This window comes from Pelodiscus sinensis, chromosome 1 (genome assembly GCF_052426305.1).
Source record: "Pelodiscus sinensis isolate ZL-2025 chromosome 1, ASM5242630v1, whole genome shotgun sequence".
NCBI classification, from domain to species: domain Eukaryota; kingdom Metazoa; phylum Chordata; order Testudines; family Trionychidae; genus Pelodiscus; species Pelodiscus sinensis.
The window spans coordinates 279,086,493-279,114,229 of NC_143052.1; the positions used below are offsets into that span (position 1 = coordinate 279,086,493).

The 27,737-nt window shown below is 38.5% G+C and overlaps 1 protein-coding gene across 1 annotated transcript in view; it reads left to right on the forward strand.

Moving 5' to 3' along the window:
* PCDH9 (protocadherin 9) overlaps positions 1-27,737 on the forward strand; it is a 957,956-nt gene that overhangs the window by 799,452 nt on the left and 130,767 nt on the right. The gene's annotated exons all lie outside the window — the stretch shown is intronic.

The window sequence follows — 27,737 nt, forward strand, 5'->3', positions numbered from 1 at the left end:
GACCATAAAGAGATGAGGTTATTTCTATTAATGGGGTTGCCAGGCATTTATACTGTGTTAGACAAATAACTTTTTGGCTGTGTCTAGACTGCATCCCTTTTTCGTAAAAGGGATGCAAATTAGACATATCGCAATTGCAAATGAAGCGGGGATTTAAATCCCCCCCGCTTCATTTGCATAAAAATAGCTGCCGCTTTTTTCCGGCTCGGAGCTTTGCCAGAAAACAGCGCCAGTCTAGACGCGGATCTTTCGGAAAATAAAGCCTTTTCCAAAAGATCCCTTATACCTTATTTTAAGAAGGATAAGGGATCTTTCAGAAAAGGCTTTATTTTCCGAAAGATCTGCGTCTAGACTGGCACTTTTTTCTGGCAAAGCTCCATGCCGAAAAAAAGCGGCAGCCATTTTTATGCTAATGAAGCAGGGGAGATTTAAATCCCCACTTCATTAGCAATTGTGATACGTCTAATTTGCATCCCTTTTCCGAAAAAGGGATGCAATCTAGATGTAGCCTTTTAGTTTTGTTGTAGCAATTCAGTAGCAGCCAGAGAGGCAACTCTCAGTAACTCGCCATTAACGCCAGCCTAGATTTCTGGCGTTATTGAACCTTATTGAAAGAACAGCGGATGGTGCTGCAGAAACTGGCTAGTCCCTGGCTCCAATTCCCCTTAGATTCTCCACAGAAGGGCTCTCACGGGGCACCACAAGAGGAGGGAGGAGAAAGAGACAAACACCATGGGTCAGAAGCTCCCAGTCCACTGACCTAGAAGAGATCAACTGGGTTTCATTTCTCTCTACTATTCACACTAGAAGGGAAATTCTGGTGCACAGTTTTTACTCAGGGCTTTCTCTATTTATGCTGTGATGGAATATAGGGGAGTTTTTGCATCTTTGCTTCCTTCTGTGTTGTATGACAGGATATGGTATAATACCCCTGAAAGCTAAATGTCCCAATTAATAGAAACTTTTCAACTCAGCAAATGTATTGAGACCAAACAAACAGAAAATAATGGATGTAAAAGAAATGGTTGCAAATAATGATCCCTTCTCTGAACAATCGCATATTTATAATGCATATTTTAAAAATAGGTAAAGCCCAAATACATATATTTCTAGCTTCCTGGATCTGTGGAAGATTAACATTATTATTTTGCTTTAACCCACACAAGACTGTGAGCAGCATATTCAATTTCATCAAGATCAGATAATTGCTATAAAATATTTTTATGTTCTTTGTAATTCTACAAAGTACAACAGTGTTTTTTAATGTTACCTTACTGAAATATAAAATTGACTAATTTTTCATAAATTAAGAAATAAAAAAGTCATTGTTCTCCATCTCTGAGGGACTCCCTAAAAAAACCACATAATGTAATTAAATATACATCAGTACTGATAAATGATGAATAGTGGAGCATCACTAAATTGTTGATGGGTATCATGTAAAATCAGACTTGCATCAGTTTAGGAATGCTCGTATCAATAAGAAATGTTCACTGCCAGCTAACTATGCATATCAGTTCTTGTTCATTTCAGATTATTTTATGCATGTGCAATAACGTTTTTCCTTCTCCCTGATCTGCACGGAGATTAAATGATGATGAGAAGTTAGTTAACGTCACACTTAACTGTCTTTCCAGCAGAGTGTGTTCTGTAGAACTTGTATTTGCTGACAAGGACACAAGCAAATGCTGTGAAGGTTAAGTAGTGAAGTTAAACAAAAGTAAACCTCCTACATGTTTTTCCAAGGACACTTCCAGAAAATTAGCAGCAGACTTGGTTGTCAGTCCTCCAAAGGAAAAAAAATCTGGTTTGGTTTTTTTCTTTAAAAAAGTATAGAAAAAAACAATTTAGTCTCTGCAAAAATGGCTATATGTTTTACTGGAAACTTGCACGTAGCAATTACTTTCCATTATTGCACAATACTGGCAGATTGGTTTCCCCTTTTCTATACAAAGATCTGGTATTAATCCACATGTATGTTGGGTAGAGGCTTATCTAGCAGTGAAGGCCAAACAGAAAAAAAAATAGCCGTTTTATCACATCAATTTATGATGGTAAAACACAGGGTCCTGGGATGAATATGCCAGTGACCTATGCAGTAGTCATCCTTTCAGTCTCCAAATGTTTTAAAAGAATAAAGCAATAACTTTAACATTAATGTAGTGGCATGAATGTTCAATCTGAGAGCCTTTTGATCTAGTACAATGGCACTGAGTATAACCTGAGGGAAATGAATACCTCGCTTCTGTAATTTGGCCCCACTTATTAAAAAGATTTAAGTGTTGAAATACTATCTTTAAAAATATGTAAAGGCAGGAAATAAGGAGGAACATGGAGGCAGCATTTGTACATTATCATTATATAGCTCATTGCTACCTAACAGATCAGCAAAAACATACAATTTATCTTTATACCTGGTACATTCCTATCTGGAGAATCTGGGGTCAGTGGAACTGTAAAGGTAAACAGCATGTTCTGCTATGATCTACCTTATTCCCTGAATGACAGTTGACAAGGGCTTTGGTTAATTTGGGAAGAGGGAATTATTTCCAGAATCAATGGCAACCAACCCCCAAGGGTATAAATCCATATGCGGTTACTAGAAGTACTTCAATCTAAAATTAGGGGTAGCCAGACCAATTGGAAATCAGTGAGTGTGTGTGTGTGTGGGGGGGGGGGGGACATGGATTAATGGGTTAGTTTTTGTTTAAATTGTGATTTTTTAATAGCTGCTGCTGTGGCAAAATTCTGTATTGATGTATCATTCGTATTCTAAATATTTTTTTCCTTGTCACTTGTTCCATAACTTGCATAACTGTTAGCCATGAATTGTGCAGGGGGGAGGGGAGAAGGAGGAATAGGTATACTCAGAAACAGTTTTAAAAGAGATTTGTAATGTGCAATCAAGGATAAAGATCCTTTATAATTATTCTGTGGCCAAACCCCGTTTAGGGTAAGAAAAGCATTTTCTTTCCAAGGGCAGTTATAAAATATCTACATTTTCACAGGTATAAGAATGAATTTGCTTTGAACATTTCTGATATTACTCAGTCCAAATTGAAATAGATGCATGATTCTCTTCAAGAGAACCCTCTGATTGAGTTACCATGCTTAGGCCCAGCTACACTATGCCAGAAGGTTGAATTAAGAAATGCAACTCCAGCTACAGTAATTACGTAACTGGAGTTGACGTATCTTAAATAATGTTTCCGCGCCGTCCACACAACAGTAAGTTTATAGGAGCAAAGACTCCCATCAGCTTCCCTTACTCCTTGTAAGGAACAGGAGTACCAGCGCCGATGGGGGTGCCCTGTGAGTTCCATTTATCTTGTCTTTACTAGACCTGCTAAATCAAACCCTGGAAGATCGACCACGGCAGTGTCAATTTTCCATATAGTGTAGATGTGCCCTTAGTGTATATGGTAGATACTGAAGATAGAAAATAAATGTATTACCATATTTTTCAAAATGATCTTGCCTTTGATTTAAACAAGCCATAGCATTACTCATTAAGACTTTTCTCATCAACAGTGCTTTTACATTTAACAAGTCTTTTAGATAGACTGCAAGTTTTGTTGCAGTACTATTTTTGATCATCATCATCATATTGTTAAAAGTAGAAAATGAAAATTAATATTGCAGTGATAACCGGTGCCACTAGCTGGACTAGCTTACTTTATGTTTATTGGTGAAAAAAACAGGATTTGTTTTAAATTGAAGAGTGGCAGGAGAAACAAGTGCAACAAATGGTGTGTAAGTGTGTCAACGCTGCTAAAAATTTATTTGGGTTTTTCAAAATATTATTAAAAATCCAAGTAATGATGCATAAAATTCCATTTACTACAGACTTGAAGAGGAATAGAAAAAGAATAGCTGAAAGAGTAACAAGACAAGATTAAAAATGAACATATGGGGCAATGAGAGGACAGTCACCACAGAGAGAGGGAAAAAAAATCTAGAAATGTCACCTCGAATGACAAGTCAGCTTCCCTTATTTCATTTGGAATCTTAAAAATGATAGGCAATTTGTGGGAGATTTGCTACATATATTTAAATTTGTCTTTCCCATTTATGCTAGAAAGTAATAAAATAAGCTTCTTTAAATTCCAATCCAAGGGGATTGCCTAATCAGCTAAATCATGCCAGTAGCTAATCCAGCTGGATCATCGTTTGTACAAAGTAAACCATATATCTACCTGGTGATATGTATATGGTTATTTAAATGGATTTATTGTGGTTTGAACTGCATTCTTGCATTCAGTTAATATGCCTCAAAGTCTGCATGTGTCTGTGTGTGTTTGTGTGCAGAAACACACCCTCTAATATATTTTCTGAGTTTAGCATCAGGTTGTGACTAATATTTTGTATTTCTTTCTTTTTCTTTGCAAAACAAAACAAATAATTGCACATTTGTTTCAAGAAAGATGTTGGTGATATTGGTATTGTTTACACACACACACACACACACACACACACACACACACACACACACACGACTTTGTATCTGGAGGCCTTTTCCCAGAGTGCTGGAGTTTCTTCAGCTCAAGCGACAGTAATGTTGGTGGACGGGGGGGTAGGATGGAAAAGGTTGTTTGTTTTATGAATTTGGTTCTTTCATGAAATTGGGCCTTGATCTAAACATTATAGAGGAGTGCATTAGTCATGTTCCATATCCTTTCCAATTGTGCATCTTTTGCACAAATTCAATTTAATTTTGATGTCTTTGTAATCTTACCATTCAGTACAACAACAAAGCTTCTCGTTTTGTTCTGAATTTATGCCTAAACTCAGAAAGATGAGATGTTGTACATCTGTCCACTCCACTGCACAGCCCTTAGGAAACTTGAATGAGAGTGGAGATAGTAGAACTTTGAGTAAATAAAAAATCAGAAAACTAGATTAACCTCTTGTGATTGCTGAGCCTCAGGGGAACAGGTTGCCCAAGAGACAACAAGCTTCTTATAATTAAAGGAATGGCATTACATACTATAGTGTGGTCCCATGAGGCTAAATGAATGGCTGTTCATTGAAAATACGCAATGTTCTGGAATTCTTAAGAGGGTAAGCAGTGAGTTCTCCATAAATTGCATTGCAGTGAATAAAGTGCATGTGGCAATTTGAGTCATTCAGATATAGCACAAAAGGATATTTCATGGTTTCCGGGAAGGAATTCAGCTTCAAAATTTTACTCTGTTATGTGTGAAACAGAATGCAAATTCCACCTATCTTCTGAATGTCAGTCCACCAGCCAGAGATATATGTACAGATATTACACAGTATATGTCTCTGTTATGAGTCTAAAACATCTACTCTGTGTTCTGCCGCAAATGGAATCAGAACATGCTGGGCAGGCTTTGTAATGTCATCACTGAGACACTGTCATAGTACATTTATTTATTTATTTATTTATTTATTTATTTATTTATTTATGTTTTAGAATTCAAACTTACCAGTTTTCTGTCAATGAGCTCAGACCCCGGGGAGCTGGAACTGCTGCTAAAACAAATCCATCTGCTTATCAGAGTTGACAAAACTACAATGGAATGGAGAATGAATCCTTATTTTTCCCTGAGTATTTGTCCATTGCATTAGGATCTCATGCTGGGAACATGGAAATAGGGCTCACTCCTTTGAGACTTCAAAGAAACAAATAAACAAACAAAAGAACAAAAACTGCTTTTTTTTTCTTTTCAAGAAACCAAGCTCTATCTTGTCTCTTTTTTTAAGGCAAGCCTTTAAGACAAATTAACATAAACAGAATGCATTTTTGCATTTAGGTAGGGAATCCATACTTAAATCTGAGAGACTATTAAGTGTACCGTATTAAAGAACTCAACATTACTTGCTTATCTCAACCTGTATTTATAGCCCTTTCTAAAATATGAAGCCATGACTTTTTAGGGGTGGTGCCCTCTCTCTTTCTCCTGTGTGGGTTTGTAGTAAGATAGAGTATCATCTAAATTATGTATTTAGTTTTAACGTATCCTTTCCCCATTTCTGCCATCCTGTTTCATTGGGCCTGCCTGTGGCTTCTCAGAATCTTGCATGGCAAAATAATCACTAGATATAGAACTCTGTTAAAATCTCATCAGAGATGCTCCTAAAGGATGCAGTGAAGTATGACGACACAACATTCCCTCCTTTCCAGTGGCCAAGCATACTTCTTCTACAGTGATTACAGCCAAGGTAGATTAGGGAAGCCTCATTTAGAGCTCTGACTACAACACTGACCTGAAGAATTAGCTCTTGAATTAGTGTCCTCTATGTCTTTCAAAGTTTGTGTAAAATCCTATACCATTGCAAGTTAGTAGCATTTTACATTGAATTGACACAGGTGAAAATAACTACAAAAGTTGCTAGGCAGTGGTAAATCAAGCTCTTACTTTCTTCATAAAAAGGGTGAAAAGTGGCTTCTTCTGATGTGTATCTTAGGGCTGGTCAACTACAATAACTAAATTAGCAAAATGCACATCTTTTGTTATTCTGCAATATTGAAATGGAAGGCTTTTATTCCAAAAAGTATAGGGTCTACATAAAAGCCTGCACTGTAATAACAAAAGGTGTAACTGAGAAGTAATATAGTAATTTTGACAAATGTTTGTTGTTTAGACAAGGCCTGAAATAGGAGGGTAGCTTGTAAATAACTAAAGTTAGCAATTTTGAAAGCTGATTCATTTTTTTAGTCAAAGAAAACGTCTCTGTCTAGAAAGGAGCATGGGCAGTGGTTTGTCTTGGGCTTGAGAAATCCAAGTTTAAATCCTGCTTTTACACAGGCTTTTTGGCATAACTTCGGGCTAGTCACTTCGCTGCTCTATGCCTGATCTCCCCATCTATACAGTGAGAGCAGTGCTTCCCTGCCTCATAGAAATATTATGAGTCTAAACACATTAAAGACTGAGAGGTGCTCAGCTAGTCTTGGGGTTGTCTTTAAGAGAGGGCACAGGTGTTAGCTCGCATATCTAGAAGGCTTGGCTACAGAAAATTATTTCTGGTTTGTTGTGACAGATCTGTCTCCTCAGCTGAAGGAAAGCTGTGCAAATCTCAGTATACTGACTCACAAGCTCTTCTGAGTAATACAGCTTAATGATACTGGATTTTTTTTCTAAAAAGAGATTGTGCTGGCTTCATTTTTATTGATTCACTGCCCTTCAAATAATACAAATGTTATTTATTGAATTATTGCAAGGACTGAAGGCTACTTCTTCATGAGGCATTTTGCAATATATGCTTTTATTTGGCAAAAGCAGTGTTCTAGTTGTAAAACAATTGTTTAGGAATGGATACAATAATAAGGCAGGGTAAAGTATTTGTGCCTGAGTTTGTATGTTTAGGCATAAGAATGATGTTATTATATGCTCATAATAAGAAAAGACATTGTTTTCTGGCTGTTGCAAAGAAAAATAATTCCATTCATTATTACCAGGCTAATGGTTCCACTATATGAATAAGACTAAAAGGATAGAAAATCCACTCATTCTCTATTTATTGGAATTTTATAGAAAAAAGTATTTGTGGTGTTAATTGTGCCAGAAAATGCTTATTATTAATTATGATGTATAGAATCACTGGGGACTAAAAATCCAAAGAATTAAACCCTACTGTTAGTAGTTACTCCCCACATCACTGCTTCAGGAGGGGAAATAGTTTATGTTCTTGACAAAGCCTCTGTCCTGTGCTATAAAAATGAAATTCACTTTGAAGCTCTAATTGTTTCATTGTGTAAATAGTTGAATCATGAAACCGCTGTTAGAAGCACCTCACAATTTTCAGGAGCATCTTAAAGCAACTATCATTGTCTATTCATGTCAGTGACATAAAAAAACCCAGAAAAGATCCCTACACAAATAGCTACTGTCCCCCCTTGTACCTAAGCTAAATTTTTAGAATGCTTTATTGAGACTAAGGGATGTTTCTTTCCCTCTGTCTCCTCCCACCCATATTTCCTGCTGTACTGCAGTAAGCAGGTTATCTGCACTGTTTAATCTCTTTATATCAGGCTTCTCACCTCTGCCAAGGGGTTGAAAAGATGATAGAAACTAAAAAAGAATTAGGGCAGGATGATAGTAGGCTAAAAAAAAAAAGATGTGTGTGGCCTTCTGTAGGATTCTGAAAGTTGTTTTCTATATTTTTCCTAAAGAGCAGGCAGTGTTACCTTGCTGTACTTCAAGATGAAATATGTTAACCTGTTCAGCTTTGCTTGTGCAATATTTACAATGGATGACTATCTTAAAACAAAATCACATTGAAAGTTATCCTTTGCTGCCACCAGAAACAGATCCTGCTGTGTTTCAGCTATTTCCTTAAATAACTGCATCTTTCTCTTGCAGTCCTATTTCCAAATATTTATTTCCTGTTGTCTAAAATACTGTATTGCAGCTTTAAGTCTGGGTCAAGTTTATTTTTCTTCAGACCCATTTATGTCTCCTTAGCCAATTTCTTTGAAGTGGCCTTATCTGTACTAAATATGAATTTGTCCGCATCGCTGAGAGCTGGCAGTACATAGGTTTTGGAAGTTTTTTACATTAAGGTTTTTAATGTGTCCTCATAACTCATTCTCCTTAATCTAGGGATTAACCTGCTTGCTGTTCACTACTTCAATATCTGTTTTGCTTGGTGATGAAAAAAAGCATAGGACTTCAGCTAGGATTTGCCCATCCAAAATGTACAAGAAAGCACATGTGTTATTTACAGTATGCTTTACTTGCAGGCAGCAGGTATACACATTAGTCGCACATACTATATAATCGTGTTATTAAGAAAATGAACAGAGTGCTGTGGGTTTAATTCAGCAAGAGTGAACCTCCAGAGCTGCTGATCAATGAAAATTCTATGGGGCCACTGGCTTCCTTACCTGCATTGCCAAGTCTTATGATATTTAGCATTTTTTCTTAAAGCCTCACGTGCTAGAATAAAAATATTGCATGAGAATTTTCTTTTCTTTTCTTTTTAAACTATATTTGTATCCTTCAAGATTGCAGAGAGAACCATGAAAATATACAGTGAGTGAGCCTTAAGGATTCTACAATTCAAAAGGGAAAAATGTATGTTTGGAGTTTTTTAAGACAATCGGGAGGCCCGACTGATGTTTTTTGAATGCTTGGAGTTTGCATTACTCCCTATGGGTATGTCTACACTGCCACCCTAGTTCGAACTAGGGTGGCAGTGTAGATATACCCCATGGAATGTAAAAAGAGGTACTCTTTAGTTAGTCCTGTCCTAAGCCTCAGAAGTGTAGTCTTTGCCTCTGCAGAGATTTAGTGAGGGATTAGTGAGAGAGAAGATTTTGTGAGGGATTCATCTTGAATGAATCAAGACCTTCCAAAATGTCAAGTGGGCAGACGGAGGGACAACATCCCTTAGATCAAAGGGCCAAAGACATACTTTATCCTCTCATACAGCTCCTGAAATTAAGGCTTGTGAACAAAGGTAGGAACCCAAAAAGACTTACCCCACATTGACTGGGGCCAGGGCCAGCTCGAGCTGGGATTTGCCCAGGCTGCCCTCCAGCTTCTCCCCAGGGCCAGCCCAGGAGTATGGGGTCATATGGTCTGTTGTTTCCTGGGGTTGGCATGGGGCAAGGAGGAGCCACTGGGCCACCGGTTGTCTTCTTCCCAACACTGTCCTAGGTGGCAGTGGGGCTATGCATGCCACCTTGTGACTTCTCCCCAGGCTGGTGGAGGCTACATGGTTTTCCAGCAGTTGCTTCCTGGGACAGACCAGGATGCTGGGGGTTGTGCAGCTGGCCAGAGGCTGCTCTGTGAGGCTGAGGCATCTGATGCACCACAGGGATTTGGAGCCACTTACCCAGTCCAATGGCTGGTAAAATGGTGAACCCCAGTCCCTGTGGTCACTCATGCTTACTGCCTCCAGTGGTCATAAAGTCTTTGACATGGTGTCTTACCAGAGACTCCTCGAGAAATTAAGCAATAAAGGGGAAAGAGTCTGCTGTGCATCAGTAACTGATTTAAGGAAGCAAAGGTTAGGAATAAATAGTTTTCACAGTGGAGAGAGATAAATAGCGGGTTCCCTAGTGATCTATATTGGGACCAGTTTTCTTCAGCATATTCATAAATGAGCTGGAATATGAGGTGAATAATGAAGTGATAAAGTTTGCAGACAATACAGAATTGCTCAAGATAGTTAAGGAAAAGGCTGACTGCAAAGACTTACAAAGGGAGCTCACTGACAAAAAGGCAGATGAAATTCAATGGCGATAAATGCAAAATAATGCATAAAATAACTCAATTATGCATACAAAATAACGGGGTCTGAGTTAACTATTACCGCTTGTGCAAGAGATCTTGAACTCATTGTAGAATTCATGTTCTCTAAAAACATGCTCAGTGTTCTGGTATAGTCAGAAAAGCTAACGGAATTAGCATGAGAAAAGGGAGAGATAAAATAGAAAATATAATTCCACTATGTAAGTCCATGGTCCTCCACACAGTGAATAATACATGCAGTTCTGTTTACCCCTTCTCAAAAAAAGATATTTTAAATTGGGTAAGGGTCAGAAAAGGCAGCAAAAAATGATTAAGGACATTGTACAGCTTTCATGAGATGGGAAATTAAAAGGACTGGGAATGTTCAGCTTAAAAAGAGACAACTAAGTGGGACATGATAGAAGTTTATAAAAGCATGAATGGTTTGAAGAAGTAGGGAAATTATTTACCTCTTCAAGTAACACAAGAACCCAATGAAAATCATAGGCAGAAAGTTTAAAATAAACGAAGAAAGTACTTCTTTCCACAACTTACAGTCAACCTGTAGAACTTTTTACCAGGGGATGTTGTACAGGCCAAAAGTATAACTGAGTTCAAAAGAAGAATTAGGTAAACTCATGGGCTATGTCTACACTGAAGGCTTCTTGCGTAAGAACATCTTGCACAAGGGTTCTTGTGCAAGAAGTCTTGCGCAAGAAAACATCCACACTGCCATGTGTGCGCTGTGCTTTTGCGCAAGAGCGCCCATGGCAGTGTGGATGCTCTGCAGATTCTTGCACAAGAACGGCTGTACTTATGCAAGAAGCCGTGAGTGTAGACATAGCCATGAAGGACAGCTCCACCACCTATTAGCCAAGAGGATCAGGTATGGACTCCAAATCTCTAACAACCAGAAGCTAATCCTGGATGACAGGGAATTGATCACTCAAATTTTCTGTTCTGTTCATTCCTTCTGAAACACCTGAGATTGCACAGTGTCAGAAGGCAGAATACAGTGCTAATTGGACCATTGATCTGCCCCAGTGTGGCTGTTGTTATATTCTCAAAAGGTTGCATCATCTCTTGGTTTCACACTACTGTATATTACTGTTCAGTTTTTAAGGTCTCAGTCATTTTAATATTACAAATTAAATATGTGCAGTTCCCAGCTACAGTAAGATATTTTTTCATTCCATGCCAAGAGTTCTGCATGATTGTGATATCAGAGGCAATTTAAACACTATCATTACTCTACTGCTAATTTGCATCTATCAATTTCACTGGCTATATAAGGGAGACTGCTCATCTGGTGGATGATTTGACCAATCTGCCGGAGTTCTTCAAAACGACCCTGACAACTCAACCAGTATATACCACAACTCCACAAACAGCCCTACTTGGCAGCAAACTCCTGTCATTCATCACCTACACAAATCATTGCAAATCTTCCAGCACAACCCCCACCCAAATTAACATAACTATCCATACAACCCCATCAGCATACAGTGTTTGCAAACACAGATAGCCTTTCACTGCAGCACGCAACTCTCATTCACAACCCACACAAATCTACAAATTTGCCAGCAAAACACAACCCCCACACAAAACAACATAACCACCCACAGAACAACAAAATAATCCTACCACACACAATAATTCCAATCATCACTCTGAAGCCTAGAATGTCTGTATCAGCGTGAATGGACGGAAAGCTACAAGCATGGTTGAGAGCTCGCTTTGTCCAGACTATCAGCAGGTTCAATCATAACTGGCATTCGCGGTCTGTTACCATCCAATTTTTAAGTTCTCACCCAATTCTAGCTTTTTTACACACATGACTTTGTGAATTACACCTGTGTAATAGCATGGGCTTTCAGCTACTAGTCAAGTATTAAAGTGCTGGAGATCTCATCCTACTTTCTCCCCTAATAGCTTTTCAACTTGTTTCTAAGAAATAATTTTTGGTTTACTTACAGGGAAAATAGGCTTTGTGTGAAAATAAATGTTTATTCTTCTTTGACTTGGAAGCACAAATAAATATTTCCTGCATTAGTTCTTGCACTGCATGTATGTTTTGACATCCTTTTTGTTCTATTTGCTATTTTCTTAACATTCTGTTTTCTTTTTATGCTGTTTCTCTTCTTTATTTTGGAAATTTGTCAATATTTTTTAAAAGCTCCAGTCCTGCATAAATTTAGGTTAATGGGAGTTTTGCCATTGACTTTCAGTGGGCACAGAATCAGATCTTTAGGGTTCCTGCTCTAATGTGATTCTAATTGTGTTGCACTTTTGTCCTTTTTTTCTGCTTTCCCTTGCAACATTAAACTTAATTTGTTAATTACCCAACATTTGCAAATTACAAGGCAAATCTGGAACTCATTTTCTTTCTTTTGCTTATTGCTTTGTGTCCTCTCTGTTAAACAGATGGGGTGATCAGAATCTGATTAGTTTTTATAAGATTTAGTAAACTTTATATACCCCTTTATGTACTCTTCAGTGTTGTGTACAGAAAACACCCTTAAAATTTTGTCAGTTTGCTTTGACAATTAAATTGTTTACCTTATTATGGTCCTGATTCAGCAAGGTATTTAAGTATACACCTAACTGCAGACTTATCCATAGTAGCCATTGAAATCAGTGATACTAATCAAGCTGAATGTTTAGTATGTATTTAAATACTTTGGTGATTGGGTGGAGGGCGATTTTCAATATACCTTATTACAGGCCTATTTAAATGTATGGAATATTGCAAATATTGAGGGAATGTCATTTATCTAATGCAAAATTAGCAAGTTTCTGAAATTGTATACCATATATTGAAGATGATCATCAAAATATAGGAATCAGTCTCATGAAATGTTCTGACTGCATTTATCTTGCACTAAAGTTGCCTGCAAATCAATCCTATGATTAATTGCATGGAAAAAGTGATTAGAAAAAAATATCCAAAATTCTACATTTAAAAAAATTCTTTATGAAAGCTGACATGTTTGCAGAACTTCCTCAGGTTACCTCCATATTCACTGAATTCATGGCCAAGGCTAAGTTTAGTCATGGTTGTTTTACTAAGAGTCATGGACATGTTATCAGCAGTAAATAAAATTTCATGGCCACTCCTTGACTTTTTCTACATACTGTAGAGCGGCTGTGGGTTCTGGAGAGATGGCTCAGGGTGTGCTGCAGATGATCATTAATATATCTGAGAATATTTGTCTTTTTGGCAACTGTATCGTGATTATTATTGGTTTATTTTGTGATTAGTGTGATCAAATTCTCCAATATTATAGCTATTGTCCTGATATTAGGGGCTTTGCCTTATACAGGCAAATAATATCCAGCCCCCACTGTCCTGATTTTTCATACTTGCTACATCTCCACTGGCCCCTTTTTCGAAAGGGGCATGCTAATTTTAAACTTCGGAATAGGGAAATCCGCGGGGGATATTTAAATATCCCCCGCGGGATTTAAATAAAGATGTCCGCCGCTTTTTTCCGTCTAGACTGGCCCGATCCTCCAGAATAAAGCCCTATTCCGGAGGATCTCTTATTCCTACTTCAAAGTACCCCCCGCGGATTTCCCTATTCCGAAGTTTAAAATTAGCATGCCCCTTTCGAAAAAGGGGCCAGTGGAGACGTATCAATGATGTCTGATCACCCTATTTGTGAACCACTTTGAGCGCCAAATCCTTTTCAGCAGTACTACCACTAAGCCACTTATTTTGAAGTGGTAAATTTGATTTGGTCTTTCTAGGTGAAGTACTTTGCACCTGTCTCTATTGAATGTCACCTAGTTGAATTCAGACCAATTCTCTAATGTGTCAAGGTTAAATTCTAGTCCTGTCTTTCAAAGTGCTTGCAACATCCCCCAGTTTGGTGTCATCTACACATTTTACAAGCCTACTCTCCACTCCCTTATCCTAGTAACTACTGAAAATATTGAATAGTACTGGATTGACCCCTTAAGAACCGCATTAGATATACCCTCTCAGTTTGACAGCGAAGTCTTTGTTCAGTACTCTTTGATTATGGTCTTTCAATAATTTGTGCACCCGTGTCATGGTGATTTAATCTAGACTGTATTTCCCTAGTTTGCTGATGTGGAACTGTGTCATAAGTGTAACTAAAATCAAGATGTATCATGTCTACTGATTCCTTCAATCCACTAAGCCAGCAAAATAATATAATGGCTCAAGATGTAATTCTTCAGGGCATCATACCTTCATTCAAATCCCTTCAAATCTTAGTAGTCTTTAAGTTTACATTATGAAATTTCAAATTTAAGTAACCACAAATTTGCAGTGCTCCAGGCATCTTCAATCTTTAATAACAGTTTCTTATAATGGTCACTGGGTGGAGGGGAGGAGAAAGAGAGAGAGTTGTATTATATTTTTTTCTGGCAAATTACTCATGTTGACAAACTTACTAAAAGGGTAACTGAAAGGGTGAAAGTCTGAAAATTTATAAGATTCTCATATGCACAACTATACCTGTAATAAAAGGATTTGCAGACAGATGCACACAGAAAAGTCACAGACTCAAAATTAGAAGCTGGATTGAGCTTGGCTAACTATACTTGTTCCTGCACTCTGTCCAAATAAACTCTGATTCTTTCCTTTCACCCTGCCCCAAATTTTTATAGATGCAAAATAAACTCCACGTCCCAAACTTTTGTTTTCCCTTTTTTGTTCCCCATTTTTTTTCTTCCCTATGTCTCTGGATCCTCCTAGAATTCTTATTTAAAATTCATTACCACACTTTGAATAAAGCCATGTCTTGGTTATATCATCATTTCCAGTTCCCTTCTTTGCAGGTTTCATTTGTATTCTGAACAGTCACCAACCAACTCCTGAATTTGCCATTAAAATAAGGATTAAGTGTTGATTTGGCATGCTTATCATATGCTGGCTACCGTTATGCAAGGGGAACCAGCTGGGCACTGGAATGAAACTCTCTTAATGGCTGTTCCCTTGGACTTTCTTAAAAAAAATAAAACAGCAACCCAATACAGCTGTTTACAGCACAATTTTGAAAAAGAGATTGTCCCTCCTTCTGAGAATAAGGCCTCCCTCCCTGAAACTGCTGGACTGTAGCTTATTTTGGTACAACATTACTAAAGACCCAGAGCAATTTAAAAGTTGCCACCATTAGCACACTAAACACTCACTAAAAACCTCATTGTTATAAGACTGTCATTAGCTTGGCTCAGGTTCACATTTAGTCTCGTTTATAAAAATCCTCTATCTAATTGACAATAACCTTGTCTTAAAGAAACCCAGCTTTATTAGGGAAGAGCACTCTCATTTTTTTGCTAGAGTAAGCTTTCCAACACTTAAAGCTGTCTTTTTTGTGTGTGCCTCTGAGCTACAGCATGTAAAAGTCAGTCCCACTAAGTTATAATTATAAGTGTAGGATAATTCTAATGATGTCTTACAACTGATGAAATCTGCTTCAACTCTGTCTACCACCTGATTACCATGGAAACCATTGCTGGCCAACAGAGTAATTCTGATCAAAAAGAATTATTATTAATCTTTCCTGTCTACAGTGGATGGGGATTTAGAAAGCTTTTGTTAAAGTTTCTGGTAGAGGCTGAAAGGGGCAGGAAGGGTAAATATTAATTCTTAACATGCTGAAGAGCAAGAATGGCTTATTCTCAGTGGAATAAAACTGGCTTTTACAAAATCAGATATTAGCAGATTACAGGATCAGTCTTCCACCACCTAGGGATTGGAGATATACAGGGGTGGTTTGTCCATGGAAAAATGCAACAAGAAAAGCTGACATAACAAAATTATCTGTCTATTTCAAGGACAGCTGAATTTCAGTTGAAACGTTAATGATGCAAGGAGAACAGGAAGATAAAAACGTAATAAACAGACTTGTTTTCAAGGAGACAAATGATAACATCATACTGTGGTTATTTTGTGTTCAAGTGTCTAGGAAATTTACTTAGAGGTACCCTTCTGCTCTGTTTATATATAGGAACAACAATTTTGTCCATAATGAAGTCTGAAATATAAACAGTTTGCAGAAATTTGCCTTAAAGAAGATTGTAGAAACCTCAAGCATACTGATCCTAAAACACACAAACAAACACAGAGAAACTTATTCTACCTCTAACTATTAAAGAGATCACAGGTTAGTCAAATAGGCCAAAGTTTTCTATAGTACCATCAAAATAAGTTGGCAATGAGTTTTAGAATTCTGGAGACTTCCCAGTTTCTCACTAATTTCTGTACTCCCTAATCCAAATTATGTACTTGTTGTTGTTATATTCACATTGTGTTACAGGTTGGACCTGTCTAGACTGGCACCCTCAGGATCTGACCAGTGTAGCACCAGAGAATTTGCCAAACAATGGGAGGTCAATATTATCTAGTAACATTACCAATACGTCCACGGCTTACTGGTCTCTTAGAAGAATGTAGGGGCGTATTAGAGCTAAATAACAGCACAGATTATTAAGAACCAGGACTGGTGGCTATAAACAAATGCTATGGGACCATGGGACATTTGGCCACACCCATGATAAGTGGACATTTAGCTAACTAAAATCAGTTTACAGGAGACTGCTGGTGGGACATTCTGTGTCAGAGACCTTTGATTTGGAACTAAATCTGTTGACTGTCAGGACTTAGTGCAAAGCATGTTGGAATGGGGGAAATGGTTGAGGATTGGTTTTACAGGGATTTTTATACTTTATGATTATTTTTATTACTTTTGACTACGTGAATAATGCTAAGCTTCCAGATTTTTATATAAATACAAAAATGAAGAAAATCTCTTGTTCTAGTTTACATATCTGCATGGAAACAATAAGCACTAATACGTTGGAAGCTCAAGGCATTGAGAGACTCTGAAATTCAATGTACAGTTTTATAAAATCACACTGTCCCCTAATTAAGAGGAAAAAGTCCTTCTTTGTTGGTAGTTCTCTCTCTCAGTGGCCAATGAAGAAGCAATATTGGTGCCAGACAAAGAATTAGCTGTTTTATTGCTTTGGCCACAATGAAGAGAGAGGGTGAAGAACATAGTGAAAGTTTGATTTAGGCTAGAGTTCAGCATCTGTGACTGGTTTGGCTCAGTGTCTAACTATGAGGATAAGACAAGGAAAAACCAAGCTACTGAAAATCTTCTAATATTATTTCTTGGCAGTCATGGTGTCCGCAAATGTCAGTTAATGCATTTTTCTTTTCATATATGTATAGTCAGCACCAATTGCTTGGCTTCTGTCTGACTCAGAGGGACAAGCTCAGACCTTGGCATGTCTCCATTCCTATATATTTTGGCTCAGGTAGCTGTACACACTTAAGATAACGAAATTATCTTTATTAATCAGCAGTGGAAGACCAACAACAAACTTTGTTATGGGAATCTACAACTGTAAAAAGAGGTTTTACCTTTTTGTACCTTTTAATGGCAAAGTTCAAAATATGAGGCGATTCTATTATATTTAATAGATATGGGGATTTAAAAGTATGAGCAGACTAAAGAATAAGAATCCAAAGGATTTGTAGAGAAATCTTGGATCTTTTGTCATTAACTTCAGAATTTTGACCCCTGCCTTTTGTGCTGTCCTCACACCCACATATACATGTATGTATAGATTCACTATTCTAGGCAAACATACTATAATGAAATAAATAAAGTTATTATTTAAATACTTGTTTCTGATTCTTTTAGTGGAGATAATTGGGTGTCTTACTGTTGGCTTGGAAATATTTGAATTGGGGGTTTCCCTTAGATGAGCTATGACATTCCTTCTGTCTACCACAGGCATGACTAGAGGCAAACACAAATTAACTGCTCTACACCAGAGACTTAGTTTTGCTGCTTCTGAACGTGTGGTTTTCAGTGTACGGATAATTCTACTGAGACTAAACAAAGTACTGGCTGTTGAGAATATGCTCATGCATAATCTTTTACTACTGTTTTTTACATAAGGAATATAATTTATTTCACATAAAGTTCTACGTGGAAAAGAAAAAGAAGAATTTGAGATTAATTGTGGATAGCCCCTTACATGATATTTCCCCCATTAACCAGGTTTTAGTCTGGACATCTAGGCTACGTCTAGACTTGCCACAAATTCCGGAAAAGGAAAGTAGGAATAAGAGATCCTCCGGAAAAGGGCTTTATTCCGGAGGATTGTGCCAGTCTAGATGCTTTTTTTCCGGCTTTTCCCCAAGCCGGAAAAAAAGCGGCGGACATGTTTATTTAAATCTGCGGGAGATATTTAAATCCCCCGCGGATTTCCCTATGCTGACTTACCTGATTTGCATCCCTTTTCCGGAATTTGTGGCCAGTCTAGACATAGCCTTACAGTGTTTTTGAGAGTCCTTTATGATAGAGATATTTTTATTGAGAAGAGGATGTTAGGATTTAATTTGCATAATTAGTATGGCACAGAAACTTTATTTCTCTCATTAGAAAAACAAATGTACAAAATTACAAAATATGAACATATAGAGGTTAGGGGAGTTTTCCTAGCCACTAACCAGATATTGTAAACACACATAAAGTGAAACTCCATGAGATGCAAATCCTATCCCCCTGATTCACACTTGGCCAAATATAACTCCATTTGGCCTGATTCTGATTTCACTAATACAGACTTAACACTAGTGAAATAACTCCATTGATTTCATAGTCTGATCAACTGAGTTCAAAGAATTTAACTGTTCTTCTTACAAAACTGAAGTCAGTAGATCTACTCATGGTCCTGATTCTGGAAAGGATATATACTTAACTTTAAGCATGTGTTTAAATGTTTTCCTGGATAGAAATGGTTTCTTGTCCTGTCTGAGGAAGGAAAGCAGCATGTATTCTGAGAACCAGAGCTTATACTATTACTCAACATTTAAGTTCCAAACCAAGAGTAGGGGAAATAATTTATACTTTTCAAGTTTTCCATACTTGAAATAACATGTTTATATCTCTACCATTTATGCCTATGCACGTGGTCTATTTTCTATAGCTGACAAAATTTGTGAAATTTTAATGTTGGAGTATGGAGAAATTACAGAGAGAGAGAAAGATTTTTTTAAAGTCTGCAGATGTTGTATTTATAGGACGAAGCAACAGACTGGCAATCAGGAAGTAATATAATTGAGTAGGAAACCCATTTCCAGGTGCATTTCCTACTTAAGACATACTGTTTGTTTTAAAAAAACAAAAGAACACATTTAAAGTCAGTATTAACAGAGGCAGTCTAATTTGAGAGATCACAGATGTTATAAACTTACTTATGGTGCAGATACTGAGGCCTAATTGTAATGCATGTCACATGAATATTCTGCATTTCTCCAAACTTTCTTTTATTCAATACACAAATATTAGTTTTACTAAAGAGGCACTGAAGGAAAAAGAATCACAGATGGGTTCTCAGCTATAAAGATTTATCAGTTCTATGCTAAATAACATTGGGAGAAGAAGTGTGTTGGGGAAGTTATATTATATAGAGACTAGAAAAAAGAAATGATACTAATTTAGAATGCACACACATAACAGTTAATAATGGGACACTGTCCAAATAGCCAAGCTTGTGGTTTGACCTATTGTGCCGTACCTCCAGCATTATTTAAACTCATCAGAAAAATTTGTAAGGGCTAAAACGGGGCATTGACACCAGACCTAACTGAGGCGGTACATAACACGCTGTTCAAGAATGGATCAGAGACCAGATTGTGATACAGAAAATTACAGTCTTGTCCTTGGTTCTTCCCCTTGTTTCAGTGAGAAGTAAGCTGTGCTAGACCTAATTCTGCTGCAAATTACTTCTTCTTATGTACTACCAAAACTGTACTAGCCAAAACAAAGTGTTTTTGGAATAAAAGCTCTTGTTATGCCCCCATCCATGGACTCCCCCACTAACTATCTGGAAGTGGGATGTAGCAGCTCCATGAGGGAAAGCCCATGGCAGGACCTAAGGGTACATTTTACTCCCTTTATTGCAATAAGGAGCTATGTACAGCAGGTGACATTCTCATATTTAAAACTTTATTACTTAAAAATTCCCCCCATATCTTTATTTTTGGTGCTATAGATCTTTAGGCCTGGCCAAGCTACATTCAGTGCAGAATTTTATAAAAGGAGGCGGATGGTGAAAGTGGTTTAGGAAAATAGGAAATGCCATGCTACGTCAGAGCTGGAACCATTTAGTCTAATAGCTTTCACTTACTGCGGTCACAACTGGCTGCTTCAGAGATTGATGGAAGAAACCCTGTAGTGTAGGCAGTTATGGGATAATCTGTCCCCATGGCAATTTCCTCCTAACTTCCCAATAGTTAGAGGTTACCCAATGCCCTGAAATATGAAGATTTACATCCTTTCCTCAAAATGTATTTTAATATTTACTGTTTTAATTCTGGATATTCTTTATATCTGTGTAAATGATTCCTCTCTAAGCCACTTTTGTTCATAATTCCTGAAGAGAGGCCCTATCCCAGCTCCAACATACACCTGCACCAATGGGAGTAAGTTGTCAGTGTGATGCTGGATACTAAGTGAGCCACAGATACCCTTTTCCCAGGGAATAGCCATCTGGAAGAGACAGAAGACAAAAAAATAAATAAACAAAAGACGAGGCTCCTTGGTTATCTTGGTTATCTACTTCAGTCATTGTACCCTAGAATATTTAGTTAATGCATTAGCTGTACTGTGGAGAGAGTATAATTGATGTGGCCATCACTGTACTGTTAAATAGACCATATTCATCTATCTGTTCCATGAATGACATGAGGGAAATATTACCAGTGGGAAACACGGTGGTGTAGCAAAACATAAGCATGTATATTTAAAGAGTTGCTCACATAGTGACACTTTTGTGTCACATCTTCGGCCTCCCTTTTGTCTTAACGAATTTCATTTTGACTAATATGATATGAAAGGTACTTGGCTGTATATGATCTGAGGGCTTCATCATATTAGTGAAAATGAAATAAGCTAATCTCATGAAAGTTGCTAATAAGTCTTAAAGTATTATCAATGGTTTAGCATATTATTGACTTTCATATGGTAGTAGGGAAAGGGGAGTTGGCTAATATGATAAGAAAGCAATTAATATAATGCAAAAGTAAGTAATATGATAAGACCTTTGTACTATATTACTAGCTTTGATAAAGCCACTAGCAGTCTCATTCAGTAGCTTATTCAATGTATCTATGATAGTTCAATGAGGTCCACCATGGAAGCAATTAGATATATATCACTTCTGTACTGCCTAATCCAAATGTCTCAGACCCTTAAAAGTATTACAAATAGAAAAGGGTGGGAAACACTTTTTTCCTGTTGTGAAAATTTCCATGAGTTTAGATTTTTTTTCCATCCTTATTGAGACGAACCTTAGACCATTACATTTTTCTCATGAAAAAGAGAAATACAACCTAGAATATCCAATAGCTCAGGTTAAGCAGAACAGGTATATGAACTTGGATCTCCCTCATCCCAGGTGAATTTCCAAAGCACTCAGCTGCTGACTAATCTGGGGCTGTTGGTGTGCACCTGTTCACTGTCTCTCTTGTTTAGAACTTATAAGAACTTATATCAAGAACCTAAGATGGATAAGTGGATGGAAGAAAAAGAAAGAAAGAAAGAAAGAAAGAAAGAAAGAAAGAAAGAAAGAAAGAAAGAAAGAAAGAAAGAAAGAAAAGTCCTTCCTGACAAAAATGCCATTAAATCCAGTGTGCTGTTGGAGTCCAAGAGTATGTCTAAACTACGTTTCATTTTCAAAAGAGGATATGCAAATTCCGTGGGAATTTGTATATCTTCTTCTGATCTCAAAAGTGAAAGTTATCTGGACACGTGTTTTTTTGGGAAAAAAAGCCCTTTTTTGAAAAAAAACCCGCATAAACCTCATTTTTTAAGGAAAAGCAGTTTTTTCGAAAAAGGGTTTTTTTTAAAAAAAAAAAATACGCATCCAGACTACTTTCACTTTCAAAAGACTCTCTTGCACATATATATAATTTGCATATCCTCTTTCAAAAATAGAACATGGTCTAGACATAGCCCCATAGAATGCTGTTGCTCTGCCTCCAGTGCCTGACTTATCTTAGCGGGTAGCTGCAAAGCAGGCAGCAGCTCTGGGACTCCAGCAGCAGGTAAGGAGAAACAGCAGACTGTAGCTGTAAGGAGAGCAGGAGCTCAACCATCAGCCAGACACCCTGCTGCTTCCTTCCTGCCCATGCCGCATGGACACAGCCACTGCCAAGAGGAGCTGCTGCTTTCTCCTATTAGGCATCCCTGCCAAAGGCACCCCAAGAAATAAGGGGTGGTCACACAAACCTTTCATGTGTGTGTGTTTAATGTGCCCCTCCAAAGTATTCCAATTCAAATAGTGTAAGTATTGATAGGTACTGGATATTGTTGCAAGGGGATGTGGATTGCAACTGCTTTAAACACTAAGGAGAGGGGATTACCACATAGGAGTGCAAAGGGTTTGTTTATTCAATTAAAACTGGGAAGAGAGGGGAATCTCACTCATACACTCAATCACACTTACAGTGCCAGGCAGGATGATAAGGCGAGCAGAAGGCAGTTCATATTGTTTGATCTTCCCAAGTTGACTCCTAAGCTGGTCCACTGGCCAGGCGATCCGAGCAGAGAGCGTTCCGGGAGGCTCCACTTGATGGTCAACCCACCGTGTCTCTGTCCCTCTCTCCTTTTAGGATCAGCCACATGCAGCCTCTGAGTCTCTGGGCCTCTTGGGACCGTGTGCACTCCCTGCTGGGGGCCATGTGCATTGTTGTTTACTCCTGCTGTTTACCTCAGACATTCTTCTGCACTCACTCAGGGAAGGGATAAGGGGTTAACAGACAGCACTCCAAAAGTTTAGGGAACCAAATATCATCATTAACAGGTGAAAAAGAACAACCATCATTTTAACTCTCCCCTTGCTCCTCCTTTGCCTCCAACATATAGGTTTTGAATAAGCAGATGTACCTGAATGCTTTCTTGAGCCTACCTTCCCACCATTAAAGATTACTAGATCTCTCGTTAGTGTTTATATTTCTTTATGCTAGCCTAGTTATCAATCACTGACTATTTTAGGAATCCGTAGAAAAATGAAAGAAAAAAAGGTTTAAAACAGAATTAGATGTTTACTGAAATTGCTTAATGCAGTGGCATATTGCACAGACAAGCCACGTGCTAGGGTCTTACTGGCCTCTCACTTGATACATTCACCTGAATGGACCAACACTAGGAATGAACTAGAGCTATGTGAAGTAGAACATTGGCCATGTCCATCCCAAGTTTCACTTCAGAGATTAATTTGACTAATTTTATTTTAACTATTTTCAAACAAAGGCATGTTTTTATTGTGTGGTAAAAACATTGTTATTTGTTTAACATTCAGAGCAACAGGAATGGTTAGGAACATGAGAAAACTCTCATATTAAGAGGGATTTAAAGATTATTTTTAGAAAGGAGATGATTAAGAGAGGACCTGATAAAAGCATTTAAAAATAATAGAATAGAGAAGGTAAATTGAAAACTTCAGAACTCTCTTCTTATAAATGACTGAATGGAGGAAAAGAGCTTTCATATTATTTTAATTACCACTTTTTCAAACTAGTTGCCAAAATCAAATTGTTAAATACACATTTGCTTTCTGACTGGAAACATGGAATTAAAACTTCAACCAGCCCACCAAGTGAGATGAAGCTTCCCTTTCAGCAGTAAATTCTGCATTTAATGAACCTTAAGATTAAGGCATTGGTTTGTGTATATTAAGTCTATTTTAATTACATTACCTTAAATATTTTCTTTGGATTGTTCTTTTGTGATGCTCATTTTCAATCCTCTAGATTTTTTTTTTCTAAACAGTCTTGAGCTTGTAATTGTCTCAGGTGGAAAAGAAAACAGCCATGAGGTTGAGCATCCCTGAAATACCAAGAAATCCAGGAGAGGCTTAATGGATTTCCACACCTCATTTCTAAAAGGCTGTTACTAGTTCTAATTCCTTCTCTGGCAAAGTACATTTCAGTGATGCATAAATTCAGGGATATAAAGGTTATGAATGTAGCACTTTGCTTTCCTGTTTATTCCTCCAGGGTCATGAAAGCTCATCCAAAGTTACTAGTGTCTTTTTAATCTTTTTGACAAAAACTATAGTGAAATGCAGTATACGGCAAGAATGAACTGCTCTGTCTATCAGTAACAAAGGCATTCTGTAACATTTATTACTTTTTAAAATTCTGATAGATATTGTACTGCAGGTGGAGGCTCTTGGATAATCAGAATGCATGGCTTCTGTCATACTGACTATGAGGAAGGGGTGAAACTAATCTAAATTGACTCCTTCCTCTGGGTCTTCCAGCCCTTCTTGTCTTTCCATGCGTGTCTTCTACATTATATGCTTTCCTGGACAGATATTCTCATGATATCTGTGTCTTGAGCACCTGGCAAAAAGAAAATACATAAAAACTACTATTATTATTCAACAAAATGGCTGTTACCACTGAATAAAGAAGCTGTCTTTTTCACAGGATCCTACCAAAGCATTTCCTTTTCTGGGCCAATATCACATCTTCATCTTAACTTCTACAAAGCTATTGAAACTGATTTAAAAAAAAATATTTCTCTGTTCCACCTCTCCCATGTTAAAAAGCTGCATTCTTCTTAATTAATAATTTTTCCTCTCTCCCTTCTTCCAGCTCAATACTAAAATCCCCACTTTCTCCTCCTCCTTCATAGGAATACAATTTCCTTCCAGTCCTTCGGTACCTTGATTTGTGTTCAGAAGCTTCAGGGGGTAGCCGAGTTAGTCTGTACAGGATAAACTTTAAAAACAGTAAATGGTCTGGTAGCACTCTATAGGCTAACAAAACATGTAGATGGTATCGTGAGCTTTCATGGGTATAGCCCACTTCTTCAGATGATGGGAGTTTTGAATTTAGGATGTGCACGCCCAAAATAAATAGGGCAGAAGAGAGAGGGAGGGAAGGAAAAAAGAAAGGGAGTGGAAAATAAGGAGCAAAGGGTATGAAAACAACTGAGGGTATGTCTACAGTACAGTGCTATTTCGAATTAACTTAATTCAAAATAGTTCATTCAAATTAAGCTAATTCAAAATAACGCATCTACACACAAAAACTATTTTGAAATAGCATTTTGCTATTTCAAAATAGCACGTCCACACAGAGTGGACCCTGAACTGAAGTTAAGGCTGGCCGGAACCAGTGCCAGCAGGGCATTAGGTTAGGACTTAGTGTGTGGGGCTGCTGCCTGAGGCTAACTGATCTCCGTGCTTAAAGGGACCCTATCCCCACCCCGGACATACAGTTCTCAGGGTTCCCCACTTGCTTGTCTACCTCAGTGAGGGACAGCAAAGCAATCCTGTCTTGGAGTGCCCTGAGTGCCCACACTCGGGACACCACAGCACTCGGCCACATGGAGTCAGAGCTGCCCCTGGGCATGCTGGTGCGTCTTGTGGGGTCGTTGACATCAGCCTGGCTGCACTTACTGCAGGCTGCCTTCTGGGGGGGTCCATCGGGGATCTGTCAGGATCTAGGAAGCCCTGAGGGAGAACATCCACCCCGAGGAGCCCTCAGAGCCACCCCGGTCCTCCCCACTGGGGACTCATGCCCCATTCCTCACTGACGTCCTTCCTCCTTACCCCCCCTTATTTCTCCTTACCCCCCCCCCCCCTTCCTGATGTCAAATAAAAGTCACATATGTTCAAAAATAGAAACTGGGTTTATTGAACAGAACTGGGGCGGGGGAGAGGGGAAGAGAGAGGGTAGGAAAGGGGAGGGGGAATCCTGGGAGGAGGGAGCGGGTTGCGGGAAGCAAGGGTAAAAAGGGGGAGGGGAAGCTCAGGGCTCAGGGTTGGGGGTCTTGCCAGACCAACTTGACTTTCATGCAAACCTGCTCCTGGGTTCGCATGTGGCCTTTGGTGGCCAGGCTGGCAGCTATCCTGCCATAGATGGCCGCATTCCTCCGTCTAGTGAAGAGATCATGGACATTGAGGGCATCCCCCTCAAACTTGAATAAGGTGCATGATCTCCACCCTGGACCAGGAAGGCACTCACCTTCTCCAACCTCTGTCAGGCTCCTGGGAGCTGGCAGACTGCTCCTAGGGAGTGGTGGAGGGCTGGCTGCCAGTGGCTTGCTGGCTCATATTTTGGGGCCACTGGGTCAGGGGCCTCGGTGGCCACTGCTGGCTCTCGGCTGGCAGGCTTGGAGCTGGCACTGCCACTGTGGCCAGGGTCTACCCCTTTAAAATCTCTGGGCCTGGGGCAGAGGAGAGTAAGTTTTCCTGGTTGTGCTCAGAGTGGTCACCAGGATTCCCTGGGAAGGGCTGGAGGCCCCCTTTTTCAAATTAAGTGTCTACATAGCACTTAATTCAAAATAGCTATTTCAAATTTGGCATTACGCCTCGTAGACTGAGGTTTACCAAGTTCGAATTAAGGGCTCCGCTATTTTGAATTAAATTCAAAATAGTGGTTTGCATGTATAGATGCTATTAAAGTTAATTTGAAATGATGGCTGTTATTTTGAATTAACTTGGAAGTGTACACATATCCAAAGGGAAAAATAAGTAGGCAGAACTGGTAATCTATAAGCACCTGAAGATTGGATAGTTAAAAATAAGTAGATAAGGATCAAAGGATACCAATTAGATAGGAAGGATACTAACAGAAGAATCTACACAGACAAAGAGCTGTTGGCACCTTCATTGAATGTTAGGCTGATAATGTCCCAGTCATCTATCATCTCAATTGAGAAGGTTTTCAGTGGAGGAATTGAATTTGTGGATGAATTGTAATTCCAACGCCGCTTTGTGTATTTGGCTTGTAGAATTGGCTTGTGACAAGATAGCCACCTGGAGATCTTTTAAAGAGTGATTAGGTAGATTGAAGTGTTCTCCAACAGGTTTGTGTATGTTCCCTTTATGGATATCTGATTTGTGTCCATTGATTCTTTCCTGGAGGGACTGTCCAGTTTGTCCAATATATATAGCAGTGGGTCATTGCTGGCATTTGATGGCATAGATCGAATTACTAGATGTGCAGTTGAATAATCCTCTGATTTGGTAGCTTATGTTTTTGGCTCCAGTGATGAATTCACTTCTATAGATATGTGGGCAGAGCTGGCACCACGGCTAATTTCAGGGCTGGGTTCCTGGATGCTTATGATGTGCTGTTTACCTCCTCCTTGTTTGTAATCTATCCTGTTCATGATGACTATAGTGCCTCCTTTGTCGGCCTCTTTGTTATGAGGTTAGGATTGTTTTTGAGGCTGCGTTCTGCATGACTGAGGTTATGTGTTATATATTGTTTGCTGATAATGTCAGTTTAAGTACGTTTATGGAAGCAGTCGATGTAGAAATGAAGACTTTTGTTACTACCATTAGTGGGGAGCCACATAGAAGCTTTGCTTTTGTGGGATTGGCAGGGGGGAGCAGTAAGGTCAATGTGTTGTACGTCAGTGTGTTGGAAGTATTCCTTCAGGTGGAGGCGGCAAAAATAGGATTCCATATCCCAACAGAACTGAATCATATTTCTGGGGGTGGTGGGACAGGAGAGTCCACGGG